The sequence below is a fragment of the Rana temporaria genome, chromosome 4 (assembly GCF_905171775.1).
Source record: "Rana temporaria chromosome 4, aRanTem1.1, whole genome shotgun sequence".
In the NCBI taxonomy this organism is placed as follows: Eukaryota; Metazoa; Chordata; class Amphibia; order Anura; family Ranidae; genus Rana; species Rana temporaria.
The window spans coordinates 69,733,960-69,749,728 of NC_053492.1; the positions used below are offsets into that span (position 1 = coordinate 69,733,960).

At 46.0% G+C, this 15,769-nt stretch overlaps 1 protein-coding gene across 1 annotated transcript in view; it reads right to left on the bottom strand.

Moving 5' to 3' along the window:
- Positions 1 to 601: 601 nt before the first annotated feature.
- The window catches only part of TDRD15 (tudor domain containing 15), a 67,771-nt gene continuing 52,603 nt past the window's right edge, over positions 602 to 15,769 (bottom strand). Inside the window, exon 4 of the mRNA XM_040348527.1 lies at positions 602 to 1,167. The gene's annotated coding sequence lies outside the window, so the exon portion shown is untranslated. The remainder of the gene's footprint in view (positions 1,168 to 15,769) is intronic.

Below are 15,769 nucleotides of genomic sequence, written 5' to 3' on the forward strand. Positions count from 1 at the left end.
TCCCTCTGTTCTCAGCTGCATAAGAGCTGTGCAGGGGAGGGGGGTATTAGTACAAGTCTAAACAATGGAGCAGAGCAGGCCGATTTTGCAGCAGAGCTATAAAACTTACCATGTGTGCCCTCATGCCTACCGTGTTTCCCCGAAAATAAGCCCGGGTCTTATATTAATTTTGGCAACAAAAGACACAGTAGGGCTTATTTTTGGGGTAGGTCTTACCATGTAATGTGCTGTCTTCTCTTCCCCTCTCTCGACCTGCCTGTTAGGAATCCTCAGTGTGAACTTAGTTAAAATGCTTGTAAAATCTTGTAATCCACTCTATTACTGTAGTATATAATGTACAATGTGTGTATTTCTGTAATATAATTGTGCCAAATACCTTCATTATAGCACCGCTCTGCGCTTTTGTGACCTGCCGGAGCTCTCTTCCCTGCATTTATGTTACAGAAACACACACATTGTACATTGTGTACTAATGTAATAGCGTGGGTTATAGGATTTTAAACTAGGGCTTATTTTCGGGGTAGGGCTTATATTGCAATCCTCCTGTAAAATTACGCTAGGTCTTATTTTAGGGGTAGGTTTTATTTTCGGGGAAACAGGGTAGTGAGGACAGTTTAATAGGCATTTTTAAATAGACAAGCAGAGGGACGGCAGGGACACCAGGGATTTCACACAAATTAAGCATACAAAAGAGCAGGATACTTTTTCCATACAATTACATATTACAGAAGACATCAGGAATATGAAACGCTGGGGTAACACTTTAGTGTACATGCACAACAACTTAACACAATGGACTCGCAAGTATTTTAACGCCAGAGCAACCACTTTTATTCAATTCACCATTTTCATACCTTCATTGGAAAAAAAAAAAAAAAAAAAAAAAATTGGAATCTGGCTGGTTTCTATATAACAATTTGAACATGACAGACGTAAACATTAAAAAGAAATAGGCTCAAAATGCACAGGAATTCAGTGCAGTTCCTGTGCGATTCACATGCTTTGTACAATGAGAACCAGGGCTTAAGCATAACTCAAACCAGCCCCTTTTTGTTAAACGTTAATATCATAGCATTTAGTCCATAGGAAATCCACCAAGTAGGGACGTCAAAGGTCACATTCTTCTTGCTACTTACAGCCTTAGTTGATTCCATTGCCGCCAACTCCCTGTAAAAAAAAACAGGGAGAATATTTCAGGATAATCTACAAATAAAAAACTGACAATTTCTTATTTTTTTTATTGGACCTTACGTCTATGCCGACATCAGGATGGATATATATTTTCTTTAAGCGATAAGAATTGTGTTTATTCAGCATGAAATGGAGCTTAGTAATTCAACATGAAATGGAGTTTAGTTATGTAGCATGAGGCTGTATACTGCAAAATCTAACATTTTGGTAAACTCCTTCAATTAAGCCAAGCTCTGCAAGCTTAGATAACATGCACTGCATTGATGCACTCACACAATTTCACACTAACCACGAGATAAAACCATTCAGGAATATTGATTTATCCCATTTGCAAATCTATGTACACTACAAAACTGCATGATTGATACGGTTCTTATATCGCTGTTTTTCTAACCTCACAGATTATTCTAAATAGGAAACCTTCATTTTGTTTGCAAAGATTACAGATTTTAACTACCAGCAAGGTGCTAACTAATAACAGGTGCTTACTTTTAAAGAGCACCTGTCATTTCAGACCCATCATGGCAGCGCCTGTTAGCAGGCATCCACTCACCTGCTGCCGCCACGTCTCTCACCTTGTTGCGTCACTGTGGCATCACCAGCCACCCCAATAAAGTGAATAGGTCTATCAGTGAGTCAACAGGGGGTCAGAGGACGAGCCGCTGCGGGACAAAGATTACAATTGCTCCTTAAAAATTATGATTTCAGTCAAGAATTTTTTACTAGCTATTTAAAAATCGGGATTTAAATCTAATCCACCCTGGCTGACAAACTAGTGGTTCACAAGTCCTACATTTCAACTTCAGGGCCAATTCACACCACAATTTTTGCATGTGCATTTACACGTGTCTTCCTGATCACACAGATTTTGTTTCCTACAATGGCCCTGTGCCGTAGTGAACAATATAGTGCCGTGAAGGACAGGTTAATTGTAAAATGAGCTATGTGACCAGTTAGGCTGATGGTAACCCTGCTAGTAACACAAAAGCCGACTACTACTATTTTTTTTTTTCGTTCAACCCAGCAATCTCCCCTGCTGTACCATTGTGTTCTGACAGGGGGACTGCCCCCCTCCCCCAGAACACTTTTTAGTAAAGAACATGTTACTAATAGTCAGGATATGCAAAGCTTGCGTAAACAATTAAGACATACTATGGAGAAGCAACAATGTGGTGGGATATCGCCACCCTGGAAAAGGTATATCAGTGAGAAAATTACCTCAAGAAAATTACGATGGTAAGTGCACCCTAATAGCAGCATTGATGACTCACTGCTGATGGGAGATTGGTACTTTCTTCAACAAATGTGAGAATGATCTATTGCAGAACATTGTGAAGAGGAGACAATTTAAACTTAAAGGGGTTGTAAAGGTAATTTTCTTCCCCTAAGTAGCTTCCTTTACCTTAGTGCAGTCCTCCTTCACTTACCTCATCCTTCGATTTTGCTTTTAAATGACCTTATTTCTTCTGAAAAATCCTCACTTCCTGTTCTTCTGTCTGTAACTCCACACAGTAATGCAAGGCTTTCTCCTAGGTGTGGAGTGCCGTGCTCGCCCCCTCCCTTGGACTACAGGAGAGTCAGGACGCCCACTACATTGCAGATAGAGAAAGGAGCTGTGTTAGTGGGCATCCTGGCTCTCCTTTAAGTCCAAGGGAGGGGGCGAGCACAACCCTCCACACCAGGGAGAAAGCCTTGCATTACTGTGTGGAGTTACAGACAGAAGAACAGGAAGTGAGGATTTCTCAGAAGAAATAAGGACATTTAAAAGCAAAATCGAAGGATGAGGTAAGTGAAGGAGGACTGCACCAAGGTAAAGGAAGCTATTTAGGAAAAATAAATTATACCTTTACAACCCCTTTAAAGGAATTTATTACAATTCTATAACCAGAAGGAATACAAAGATAAAGAAAAAGAATTACAGGAGATAAGAAATATGACACAGATTCAAGCAAAAAAAAAAAACTGAAAAAATTTAAAAGGGATGTCTTAGACTACAGAAACAATAGAGTTTATAAATGGCAAGCAACACTGGAAGATCGCAATAAGGATTTGGATGACACTGATGAATGAGTCCTGTTGGGACCAGCGGGCCTGTAGGAACAACAGTCAACACACCACAACAAATAGGTGTAACTAACCCTCATATGTGGGACTGTGAAACATCAAGAAGGCCCAACTGGCACCAAGACCCATTTGATGAGGAGGGTCAACTACCAGGAACCCCCAGAACAGCGGACACCTAATAATGTTAGATACAACGTACCAACCTCTAATAGGTTCTTTCCATTGAGGAGGGGGCAATTTTCCCCTTACTCTTAGCAAAGAGATACTAGAGATGACAGGGATTTTCACAGGGGTGGCCCACCAGGGAGATGGAAAGCCTGGATGGAGAGGGATGGATGGGAACAGAGGAGGCCCCCAGAGGGGAGGACATCGCAGAGAGATGGAGGACCAAGAAGACTTTGTATACCAAGGCCACAGAGTACAGACCAATCCGAGGAATGGTTGGTACAACTACTGAGGAAGAGATCTGGGAACCACACAAAGAAATCCAGAAAGAGAAAACAGACTAGAAATAGGAGAGGAGGGAAGAAGAAAGCAAAAACATTAAGACAGGTAATTTATAACCTTAGTAGTGCCTGATTTACAGGAGGAGGAAATTTAGGTTTTAGAACTGGCACTCAAATTTGCCCCAGAAAAAAAGTTTGAGGTCTTCATTGACCTACAAAAATTTATGAGAAAGCTAAATATTAAAAAACATTTTGCAATAAATGGAGACAATAGAATACTGGACAACCCTGAATATTTACAGACTGGTTTGAGAAATAATTCCACCTTCAACCCAAAGACACCAGGGAACCAATGAATTGGAGCATTCAAAAAGATGGTGAAAGATGATCTCGCTAAAATGGAGAAAAAGGATACCAAAACCATCTGGAAAACCATGAAAGAAAAAGGAAAAAATAGGATTTTTGTACTCACCGTAAAATCCATTTATCTGAGTTCATGGACGGACACAGCAGCAATTGACCTTAGGGTATTATCCTCCCTTTAGGAGATTGACTAGGCAGAAAACAGCATGTTAAGTGTTAAAACACTCCACATAGTACAGTACCTCCCAGGGGGTGGATCCCCCAGGTATATCCATCTCTCTGCATCATGCAGCCTCATTTCGTTAACAAGCAGTACAAACAAAGGAGGGGTGGGTGCTGGGTCCGTCCATGAAATCAGATAAATGGATTTTACGGTGAGTACAAAAATCCTATTTTCTCTTCCGTTCATGGACGGACACAGCAGCAATTGATCTTAGGGACGTCCCCAAGCAGTGTCAAAAAATCGAGGGGTGGGAAAACACAGCAAACCAACTTCACCCCAAAACAAACCAGAGTTCCTCAACGGAGGAACTTCAACCTTAAACAGCCGCCTGCAAAACCTTGCGGCCAAAGGAGGCATCTGAAGATGCACTCACATCCACCTTGTAAAACTTTGAGAAGGTGTGGACTGACGACCAGGTCGCTGCCTTACACACCTGTAAAACAGACGCTTGATGGCGGAAAGCCCAAAAGGCACCAATCGCCCTGGTCGAATGCGCCGTAACCGGGAAGGGGGCGCCCGCCCCTTTAGGGTATAGGCCTGAAGCACGACCTGTCTGATCCACCTAGAAATGGTGGCAGACGAGACCGCCAGACCCTACTTAGGACCAGTCACCGACACGAACAGTGAATCCAACCTCCGAAACTGAGCCGTAGCAGACCGGTACAACCGTAGGTCTCGAACCACGTCCAAGGAATGTAACGTGGCCTCCTTCGGGTTCGTCGGCCGAGGACATAAGGATGGAAGAACAATGTCCTCATTAATGTGAAAGGCCGAAAAACCTTAGGAAGGAATGACGGCTGCGGCCGCAGCACCACCTTATCCCTTATGACCAACTAAGGAGCCTTGCAAGACAAGGCCGCTAGTTCAGAAACCCGTCTGATCGAAGTAATTGGCACCAGAAAAACCACCTTCTGGGAAAGAGTCAACAAAGAGATTTTCCGAATGTCCTCAAACGGAGATTTATGAAGCACCGAGAGAACTAAATTCAAGTCCCATGGGGGCAGTGGAGGACGCACAGGAGGGGCCACATGTCGAACCCCCTGCACAAACGTACGCACCAGAGAGTGCGCCGCCAAGGGTCGCTGAAAGTAAACAGCCAAGGCCGAAATCTGCCCCTTAACCACTCCACGCTGTAAGAACAGCAGAATCCGGGACATCACATATGTACGAGGGTGCCAATTCATCTCCTCACACATAGAGCCTTCCACGTACGATGGTAAATCTTCCTGGAAGTAGACTTCCGCGCCCGCAGCATGGTAGAGATCACCGAGTCCGACAAGCCTCGATCCTTCAGCACCTGGCTCTCAACAGCCATGCCGTCAAAGCCAACGACTGTAAAGCAAGATGAAAGATAGGGCCCTGCGACAGAAGATCCTCTCGCAGAGGCAGGCACCAAGGAACGTCTGCCACCACACCAGATCTGTGTACCAGGAGCGGCGAGGCCAATCCGGAGCTATCAGGATTGTTGGTATTCCCTCGGCTTCCACTCTGCACAGCAGAGGAGGAAGAAGCTTCAGAGGAGGGAAGGCGTAGATTAGGCGATAGTGACCCCATGGCGCCACCAACGCATCTGACACGTCCACCCACGGGTCTCTTGACCTGGCCATGAACCGTGACACCTTCCGATTGAGACGGGACGCCAGAAGATCCACGTCTGGAGTGCCCCATTTCAGACAGATTCTGAAACACATCCGGGTGTAGCGACCATTCTCCTTGGTCTAGCGTTTGGCGACCTAAGTAGTCCGCCTGCCAGTTCTGTACTCCCGGAATGTACACGGCCGACAGAGCTGGAACGTACTTTTCGGCCCACCGGAGGATGTATGCGAAAGTCGCCGCTGCAGCCGAGCTCCGTGTGCCGCCTTGATGATTGACATACGCCACAGCCGTGGCGTTGTCGGAATGGATCCTGACCGGTCGACCCTGCAGACCCAGAGACCACTTGGAGAGGAACAGCCTGATCGCCCGGAGTTCCAGGACATTGATTGGCAGACGGGACTCCTCCCGAGTCCAGCGCCCCTGGGCTGACTGGACACCCCAGACACCCCCCCAGCCGGAGAGACTGGCATCCGTCGTGACCACTGTCCAATGGCATGGCAGGAACGATTTCCCGGCCCAAAGTACAGGAGATGTCAGCCACCACACTAGGGAGGACCTGACCAGGCGACTCACCCAGACCTGGTAATCCAGAGACGAAGGGAGCTTGTCCCAATGCGACAGAATTTCTCTCTGTAACACTCGAGTTTGGAATTGAGCATATGGAACCGCCTCGAAGGAGGCCACCATCAGACCCAGAACCCGCATGCAAAAGCAAAGCGACGACCACTTCTGGGTCACCACCGATTGCAGGGTCTGTAGTTTCTCCGTTGGAAGGAAAACTCTCGCCTTGGAGGAATCCAGGACCAAACCCCAGGAATTCCAGACGCGGAGACGGTACCAACACTGACTTTTGGACATTCAGCAGCCAACCGAATTCCCGGAGGGTCTGGAAGGTGATACACATCCACCTCTAACTCTGAGCTCGAAGAAGCTCTCAAGAGAAGGTCGTCCAGGTATCCTACAATAGCGATCCCGCGCTGCCTCAGCAGGGCCAGAATCAGATTTAATAAATAGCCTCTGAGGGTGAAAAAAATTCAACATTTAAAAGGGGCGTACCATCATCCAGAATATGAATATATAGAGAGGTACTGGCTCTAAGGTCCCCAGACCAAAGAGCCGAGTACAAGGGTTTTTTTTGGGCCATGGTTGGACTATCGCGGTACTATAGGCAAGGTATGAGAAGTAAAAAAGACAGGTAAATAATAAGAAAACATTTTATTGAGTACAAAATCAATAGAGACATAATGGGACAATATAGAGTTAAAAAATACAATAAATGACCAACATAACACCAGTGTAGTAATCCCAGAAGGGGGAGAAGAACAGTGGGTTGAAAGTCAAATCGAACATCTTTACTAGTTTCGCGACAATAGCCGCTTCATCAGAAGAAAGTCTAAAAGCCCCCGCGCATACGGCGAGGAGGGTAGTTGCCACCACATAGGGTCCCGGATGGCGACGGGGAGACACTGGTATGGATGATTGGACCTACTTGAATACAAGGTTGTGTAACAGCAAGTAAGGGGCCTCCGAAAAGGGGAGCCCTGGTTTAGGGTTTCTTGAAGGAGCCAAGTTAACCGCCGCTGGAGGGTGTCCATGATAATGGATCCCAGGAGGGGGGGACCACAGAGGATCCCATGGGGGCGTCAGGGTAGTGACGCCTGTCAGTGGCACTGTGAGCCAGATAGGGCCACAGAGAGTCCGAGGTCCGTCAGCCAGCAGGGCCAGAATCAGAGCGAGCACCCTGGTGAAAACCCGTGGTGCCGAGGCCAGGCCGAAAGGGAGGGCCAAAAATTAAAAGTGGTCCTCTCCGACCGCAAAGCGCAGAAATCTCTGGTGCTTTGCGCATATGGGGATATTGCAGGTACACGTCCTTGATATCCAAGGACGCCAGAAAATACCCCTGATGGAGTGCCGCCACTACAGAGCGAACCGACTCCATCCTGAACTTTTGCACCTTGACAAAACAATTGAGGGCCTTGAGATCTAGGATTGGATTTTAACAGTGAAAAAACACAGGCCAGATAACAGTCCCCTCAGGAAGGCCCCCTCCCCCCTGACAGCGGCAATGTTAGCAATGCAGCAAGGGAAAAGGAGCAGGGAAGGGAGGAGAAGAGGACCCCCGAACCCCAGGAATGCCCAGCCGTAGCAACCCACCTTAGCAGGAGGGACTGTACTTACCCGTCCGAGCGAGGACTCGCTGACGCATTCCTGACAGAACTACAACCGCAATGGAGGTAGCTGTCAGCCCGGTCAACTGTGAGTGAGACAACACCACAGCCCAGTCATATGTGGACCTCGGAGAAAAGCTCACCGGCCACCCCCGGAGTCATGGGGTATGGCGTAGCAGACCCAGCCTCTTTGCAAAGGTTTGCCCACGCTTGCTGGTCGGACTGAGTAGACTACAAGGATCTATATTATCGAGCCTGTCTCTCAGACAAGTTGAAAGAAGATTCTTCAAGAAAAAGTAAAATAAAATTTCTCCTCAGGGCGCTGGGCCCAAAGGGAGCCATACGTCGTCCTCCTTTATAGGCAGAACGAAACTGAGGCTACATGCTGCAGTGAGGAGGGTTATGTCTGGAGGGACCGGGGCTGTTCAACTCTGTTAATGTAACATGTATTTGATTATCTAACATGTTTCTGCCTAGTCCTCTCCTGTAAACAGGGAACATAACCCACTTGTCAAGATTTAAGGGGCTGTGTCCGTCCATGGATGATAAGAGAAAATCTGTTTGGCGGACAAGAGAGAAACTATCTTTTACCCCGAGGAAACTACTTTGCAAACCCATCGGTCGGAAAGAAGAGACCTCCACCGAGCCGACAGACGGGCGGGGGCAGACCTTCATGTGGAAGCAGGCTTGCGGAACCAGGGTCGCTTTTGCCCTTCAGCGGGCACCTTAGCGCCCTGGAAAGGTTTACCTGCCGCACCGGGCGGACGAAAAAAAACGCTTGGGGGCGGTAAAGGATGGCCCCTGCTTATGGCGAGTCTCCTTACCTTTACCCGATTGTGGGAGCAGAGTACTCTTACTTCCCGTGGCATCTTTTATGATGTCATCCAGAGACGCCCCAAAAAGCCGTTCACCCTTAAAAGGTAAGTCCACCAAGGCCTTTTTATAAGACTGGTCCACAGGCCAACACTTCAGCCACACAAGGCAGCGTAACACTACCGCGTAGGCGGAGGCCCTGGAAAACAAGGGAAGCGTATCCAGAGCTGACTCAGACAAATTTTAGGCCCTGCACCAACTGGTTGGCCAGCGCCACACAGTCCTCAGAGGCATTATGCGCCTCCAACTTCTGAAGCAACCACTTTGCCCGTTCAGTAAGTGTCTGTGATACTAGAGCCCCAGCCTAGACCGTTCTCACCGCCAACCCCACCACTGTGAACATGGAGCGGGCCACAGCCTCAGCTCTCCTATCTGCGGGGTCCTTAAAAGCGGGAGCCCCTTCCACAGGCAACGTGGTCGCCTTGTTCAGTCTGGACACAGGGGGTTCCACCGACGGAGGAGAGGTCCACTTTTGTAGGAAGTCCTTCTCAAACGGGCAATGGACCGCAAAGCATTTCGGAAAAGAAAAAAGTTTCTGCGGCCGATTCCATCCCTTGTACAAAAATGTGTCCAGATAAGGAACACAAGGAAACACTTTTGCAGTGCGGGCCGGCTTGCGGAACCCAAAAGGGACTGGCATCTCTGATGACTCCGCTGAATCCTCAAGTTTTTGAGTATCCCGCTTCTAAAGACCCCGCAGATAGGAGAGCTGAGGCTGTGGCCCGCTCCATGTTCACAGTGGTGGGGTTGGCGGTGAGAACGGTCTAGGCTGGGGCTCTAGTATCACAGACACTTACTGAATGGGCAAAGTGGTTGCTTCAGGAGTTGGAGGCGCATAATGCCTCTGAGGACTGAGGACAATAATCGGCCGATGCCGATTTCTTAAAAACGGACAAATATCGGCCGACCTCTAGTATATTCATCACCATGTTTTTTCCTACTAGCCCCTATTGTTTACTGTTAAACAACCCAGTGTTCTATAATATAATCTATTTTTTCCAGTTCTATTTTTAACTATGTTTAATTATTCGTCCTTATTATCAATTAATGCATAGCAGTGAGGATACGTTGAGCTTAATAGGATTTATAGATTAGCAAGTGTTTTATTATAGCTAAACGCTTTCTATAATGGTTTAATTTTACTAGGCAATATCAGTTTTGTTAGGGATTGCGCCCTGATGAATGGTAGTTATCTTCACCACTAGAGGGTGCTCCTTTTAGCCATTGGATATAGCTCGGGGAGGCCGTTTTTACAGTGTTTTATTTATATGTGTTATTCTTGTTTACATATGGGCCTATATGCTAATTGCTAGTTACATATATACAATAGGGCCCAGATTCACAGAGTGTGGGCGCACATTATGCCGCCGTAGCGCAAACGCTGTACGCCACACCGGCGTATCGTGGAGAGGCAAGCATTGCATTCAGCAAGCCAGTGCTCCCAACGCTGCACCAGTGTGGCGTGGGTTTCTAAGGCGTAAGCCGGCGTAGGTGGAAGTGGGCGTGACCCATGCAAATGAGGCGTGACCCCATGCAAATGATGGGCCGAGCGCCAGACATGTACGTATCACGAACTGCGCATTCGCACACCCCCCCGGGCCTGCTCACAACCACGCCGGCACAACTGCCTAAGCTACACCGGATCATTGCGTACGCCGTGAACGTAAAAGTACGCCCAGCCAGACACACGTCCAACGCATAATACGCCGGCTTGTGTTCCCTGGTGCAGACCTTTGCAAGTCTGCTGCTGGGTTGTGCCTCCTTTATGGAGAATAACTTTATGCTGGACGTACAACTTACGCGGCACCTCACGTCGGGCGCACGCACGTTTGTGAATCGCTGTATTTCCCTCATTTGCATGTTTGAATGGCTAATCAATGGGAGCGGCACCATGCACCCAGCCTAAATGTGCGCCCACCCTACGCCGGCGTAAGCAAGCTACGTCGGCCGGGGTGTAGCCTGGTTTTAGGCGCATATCTGTTTGTGGGTCTGGCGCACAGATACGACGGCGCACATTTGCACTTGTGTCGGCGTAACTTGTTATACGTCGGCGTAAGTGCTTTGTGAATCTGGGCCTAGGTTTTTATTTATTTCCTGTTTGTCTACCTGATCTGTTGTGTACTGGGGATAGCGAGCGTCCATTGTTTACAATCTTTAGTTGGGTGGTTCCCCCAAGTATAGCGTCTGTGATCACGTTAGTTTCCGCCTATGTATGGCATCCTAGACTTCCACGCCCCATTCATTAGGGTGGGAGGTTGCTTTGGACGGTTGCTTCCTCAAATAGACATTGGTTGCGTGGTAGTGACACCGCCTCAGAAGACGTCTATGACGAAACACGTCAGTGGAACTACGTACACGCATACGTCACTTTCGGGTCGTGAAGGGACCTGGTAGAGCGCAGGTGAACCGCACGCCTCACTTCCCGAGTTCCTAGACGCTACTTATCGACCCATTTTTTGGAGTGTATTTTTTTTGGCCAGTTCACATATCGAGCTATTTTTTTTTAATTTTTACAAATGTTTTAACCACTTGCTTACCGGGCACATATACCCCCCTCCTGCCCAGGTGAAATTTTAGCTTCCGGCACTGCGTCGCTTTAACTGACAATTGCGCGGTCGTGTGACGTGGCTCCCAAACATATCTGACGCCCTTTTTCTCCCCACAAATAGAGCTTTCTTTTGGTGGTATTTTATCACCTCTGCGGTTTTTATTTTTTGCGCTATACGCTCCACGTCCCTGCTCTGTCATTAACGATCGCGGGTACCTGGCGGACATCGCGACCGCCAGGCACGCGCATCGGCATCTCGGGGGCGCGCCCCCCAGTGGCCGGAGGAATCCAGGACGTCAATAGACGTCCTGTTGGATATTCAGAGCCACCGTGAAGCCGTGATTTGACGATGGCCCGGGGCTCAAGTGGTTAAATAACTTTTGGTAATACACTAAGAGCCATTTTTTCCTTGAGGCTTTATTGGTGTGGATCCGCATCTCAGCTGCTACCCGGTACATCAAAGGATATCTCAGTGGGAAGGCTGTAGACCAGTGGTTCTCAACTCCTGTTCTCAGGACCCACTAACAGGCCAGGTTTTATGTATTACCTTGGGGAGATACAGACTACAATATTGCAATCATTGAGCAACAAATGATATCACCTGTGATGTATTTCCGTTATCTTGCAAACCTGGCCTGTTAGTGGGCCCTGAGGACAGGAGCTGAGAAACACTGCTGTAGACTAAATCGATCTGGAAGGTACATCGGGATTCATGCTGCTTCTTGCACTACATGCCATTTACCCCTGCAGGGGGGACCCAAGAGGGGGAGCACAACAGTCACTCAATTTCAATGCAGTTTTCACAAGTCACCTTGGATTTCTTGCTGGTTTTGATGAACTTCATATGAACTATTTTCTAGGGCTGGGGAAATTAAAGATTAATTCCTTGATTAATCTTAAATTTTTTTGATCAATCAAAATTCTTTTGATCAATCAAAATTCTTGATGTCACCGGACAGCCTGGACAGTGAGACTTACCCTACTGGATGCGAGAAAACTGCACCCATTGGATTGAGGTACCTTTGCATCTGTGGAGCAGGAGGAGGCATTAGGCTCTATCAGGGGAAGGGGGCAAAAATAACCATCATTTTCCTGTCCTAAGCAGTTTTGTGCAGACAATTCTTTGTGTATCGGCAACATCTGTTCCGTGCAAAAGACTGTTCAGTTCTTCAGGGTATATTGTCAATAAAATGTGATCATGTCTGCTTCCAGAAAATGTAAACACTCTGGTATGTCTGCGTGACTGGCTAAAGTGATGCCTACTTTAAAGTGACTGACAGTCAATATACTAGATAATTTTTATGAAGTTTAACTAACTTTCTACGTTTTTCTTAAAGTTTAATATGAAAAAATTACTTACGTCGGTGCTACAGTTTGAATTTAAAACGTATTTGTGTGAACTGTGAAGTTAAAGAACACTAAAGGCAAGTTTTTTTTTGTTTAAAAATAACAAACATGTTATACTTACCTCCGCTGTGCAGTTCGTTTTGCACAGAGTGGCCCCGATCTGTGTCTTCTGGGGTCCCTCGGCGGCTGTCTCTGCTCCTCCTCGCAAAAGCTTTCCACCTTCATGCGAGCTCCCTCGCATGGTGGAAAGCTTTTGCGAGCGCACTCCCGTGATACAGCAGCGGCCCTAGCCGCCAACTATCACTCCCCCCGGGTCATCCGCTGTGATTGACAGCAGCGCCAGCCAATGGCTGCGCTGCTATCAATCCACCCAGCCAATCAACGGCCAGGCTGGGAACCAAACAGGATGACAAGAATGCGCTCGGGGGGGGGGGGGGGGGCGGTGCTGTCAGATGTTTTTTTACCTTAATGCATAGGATGCATTAAAGCGGAGGTTCACCCGCACATGACACTATTTCCCCCTAGATGGATGCTCATTTTGTCTAGGGGAATCGGCTAGTTGTTTTAAAATATGATCCGTACTTACCGTTTACGAGATGCATCCTCTCCGCCGCTTCCGGGTATGGGCTGCGGGACTGGGCGTTCCTATTTTGATTGACAGTCTTTCGAGAGGCTTCCGCCGGTCGCATCCATCGCGTCACGATTTTCCGAAAGAAGCCGAACGTCGGTGCGCAGGCGCAGTATAGAGCCGCACCGACGTTTGGCTTCTTTCGGCTACTAGTGACGCGATGGATGCGACCGTCGGAAGCCTCTCGGAAGACTGTCAATCAAGAAGGAACGCCCGCTCCCGAAGACCCATACCCAGAAGCGACGGAGAAGATGCATCTCGAAAACGGTAAGTACGGATCATATTTTAAAACTAGCCGATTCCCCTAGACAAAACAAGCATCCATCTAAGGTGAAAAGATAAAAAAATATATAATTGGGTGAACTCCCGCTTTAAGGTAAGAAAAACTTTTACCTTTACAACCCCTTTAAGTCATGGATTGTGGATACTAACTAGTGTCGGGTGATTGTATATAGTGTATACCACATTTACCACTGACTAATGCAGAGTTGCAATGCAAGGAGATCAGCTAAAAGTAGTTGGATCTGTATGTGCGTTATAATTAGTCGATTAAAAAAAAACAACAATTAATCGAACACGAAAATTTTAATCAGTAACAGCCCTACTATTTTCTATTATATTTTTTCATATATAGAAAATATATATAAAATAGAAGGGAATGTCTATAGAGTATAAAAGGAAGAAAAATATTCCCATATTCCCAATTAGGGGTATTTTTAAAACATTCTAAAATAGGGTACCTTCAACAACAACTTCTTAAAAACAAAAAGAAAAAAAAAAGGCAGACCCAGGGAGGATTGAACTCACATCTTTCTGCACCGTAGTACAGGTGGCTAACCGCTCAACCATGGAAGACTGCTGATACACATTGAGAAATTTCTAAGGTAAGTGATCGTTCAACACAGTGGAATTCTCGTAGTAGACTTTAACAGGAAGATGGAATTTAGACCTATCAAATTTATTTTTTGCAAACCTACTTTCAAATATCATTGGCCGTGTTTAATTTTGAGATTAGGTGGGATTATTATTTGTTTTTTTAGGCCATAAAAAGGTGAATGACAGAAGGGAATGTCTATAGAGTATAATGGGAAGAAAAATATTCCCATATTCCCAATAATTTTGAGATTAGGTGGGATTATTATTTGTTTTTTTTAGGCCATAAAAAGGTGAATGACAGAAGGGAATGTCTATAGAGTATAATGGGAAGAAAAATATTCCCATATTCCCAATAATTTTGAGATTAGGTGGGATTATTATTTGTTTTTTTAGGCCATAAAAAGGTGAATGACAGAAGGGAATGTCTATAGAGTATAATGGGAAGAAAAATATTCCCAATTAGGGGTATTTTTAAAACATTCTAAAATAGGGTACCTTCAACAACAACTTCTTAAAACAAAAAGAAAAAAAAAAAGGCAGACCCAGGGAGGATTGAACCCACATCTTTCTGCACCGTAGTACAGGTGGCTAACCGCTCAACCATGGAAGACTGCTGATACACATTGAGAAATTTCTAAGGTAAGTGATCGTTCAACACAGTGGAATTCTCGTAGTAGACTTTAACAAGGAGATGGAATTTAGACATATCAAATTTATTTTTTGCAAACCTACTTTCAAATATCATTGGCCGCGTTTAATTTTGAGATTAGGTGGGATTATTATTTGTTTTTTTTAGGCCATAAACAGGTGAATGACAGAAGGGAATGTCTATAGAGTATAATGGGAAGAAAAATATTCCCATATTCCCAATAATTTTGAGATTAGGTGGGATTATTATTTGTTTTTTTTAGGCCATAAAAAGGTGAATGACAGAAGGGAATGTCTATAGAGTATAATGGGAAGAAAAATATTCCCAATTAGGGGTATTTTTAAAACATTCTAAAATAGTGTACCTTCAACAACTTCTTTTTAAAAACAAAAAGAAAAAAAAAAGGCAGACCCAGGGAGGATTGAACCCACATCTTTCTGCACCGTAGTACAGGTGGCTAACCGCTCAACCATGGAAGACTGCTGATACACACTGAGAAATATCTAAGGTAAGTGATCGTTTAACAGTGGAATTCTCGTAGTAGACTTTAACAAGGAGATGGAATTTAGACATATCAAATTTATTTTTTGCAAACCTACTTTCAAATATCATTGGCCGTGTTTAACCACTTAAAGCGGTAGTTCACCCCCCCCGACACATTTTACCATCGAGACAGGCATTGTAGCGCGAGCTACAGTATGCCTGTCCCGATTTTTTTAACCCCGTACTCACCTTGTACTCGGACATCGTAGATTTCGGCTCCCGCGGGGAATGGGCGTGCCTATGGAGAGGGAGGA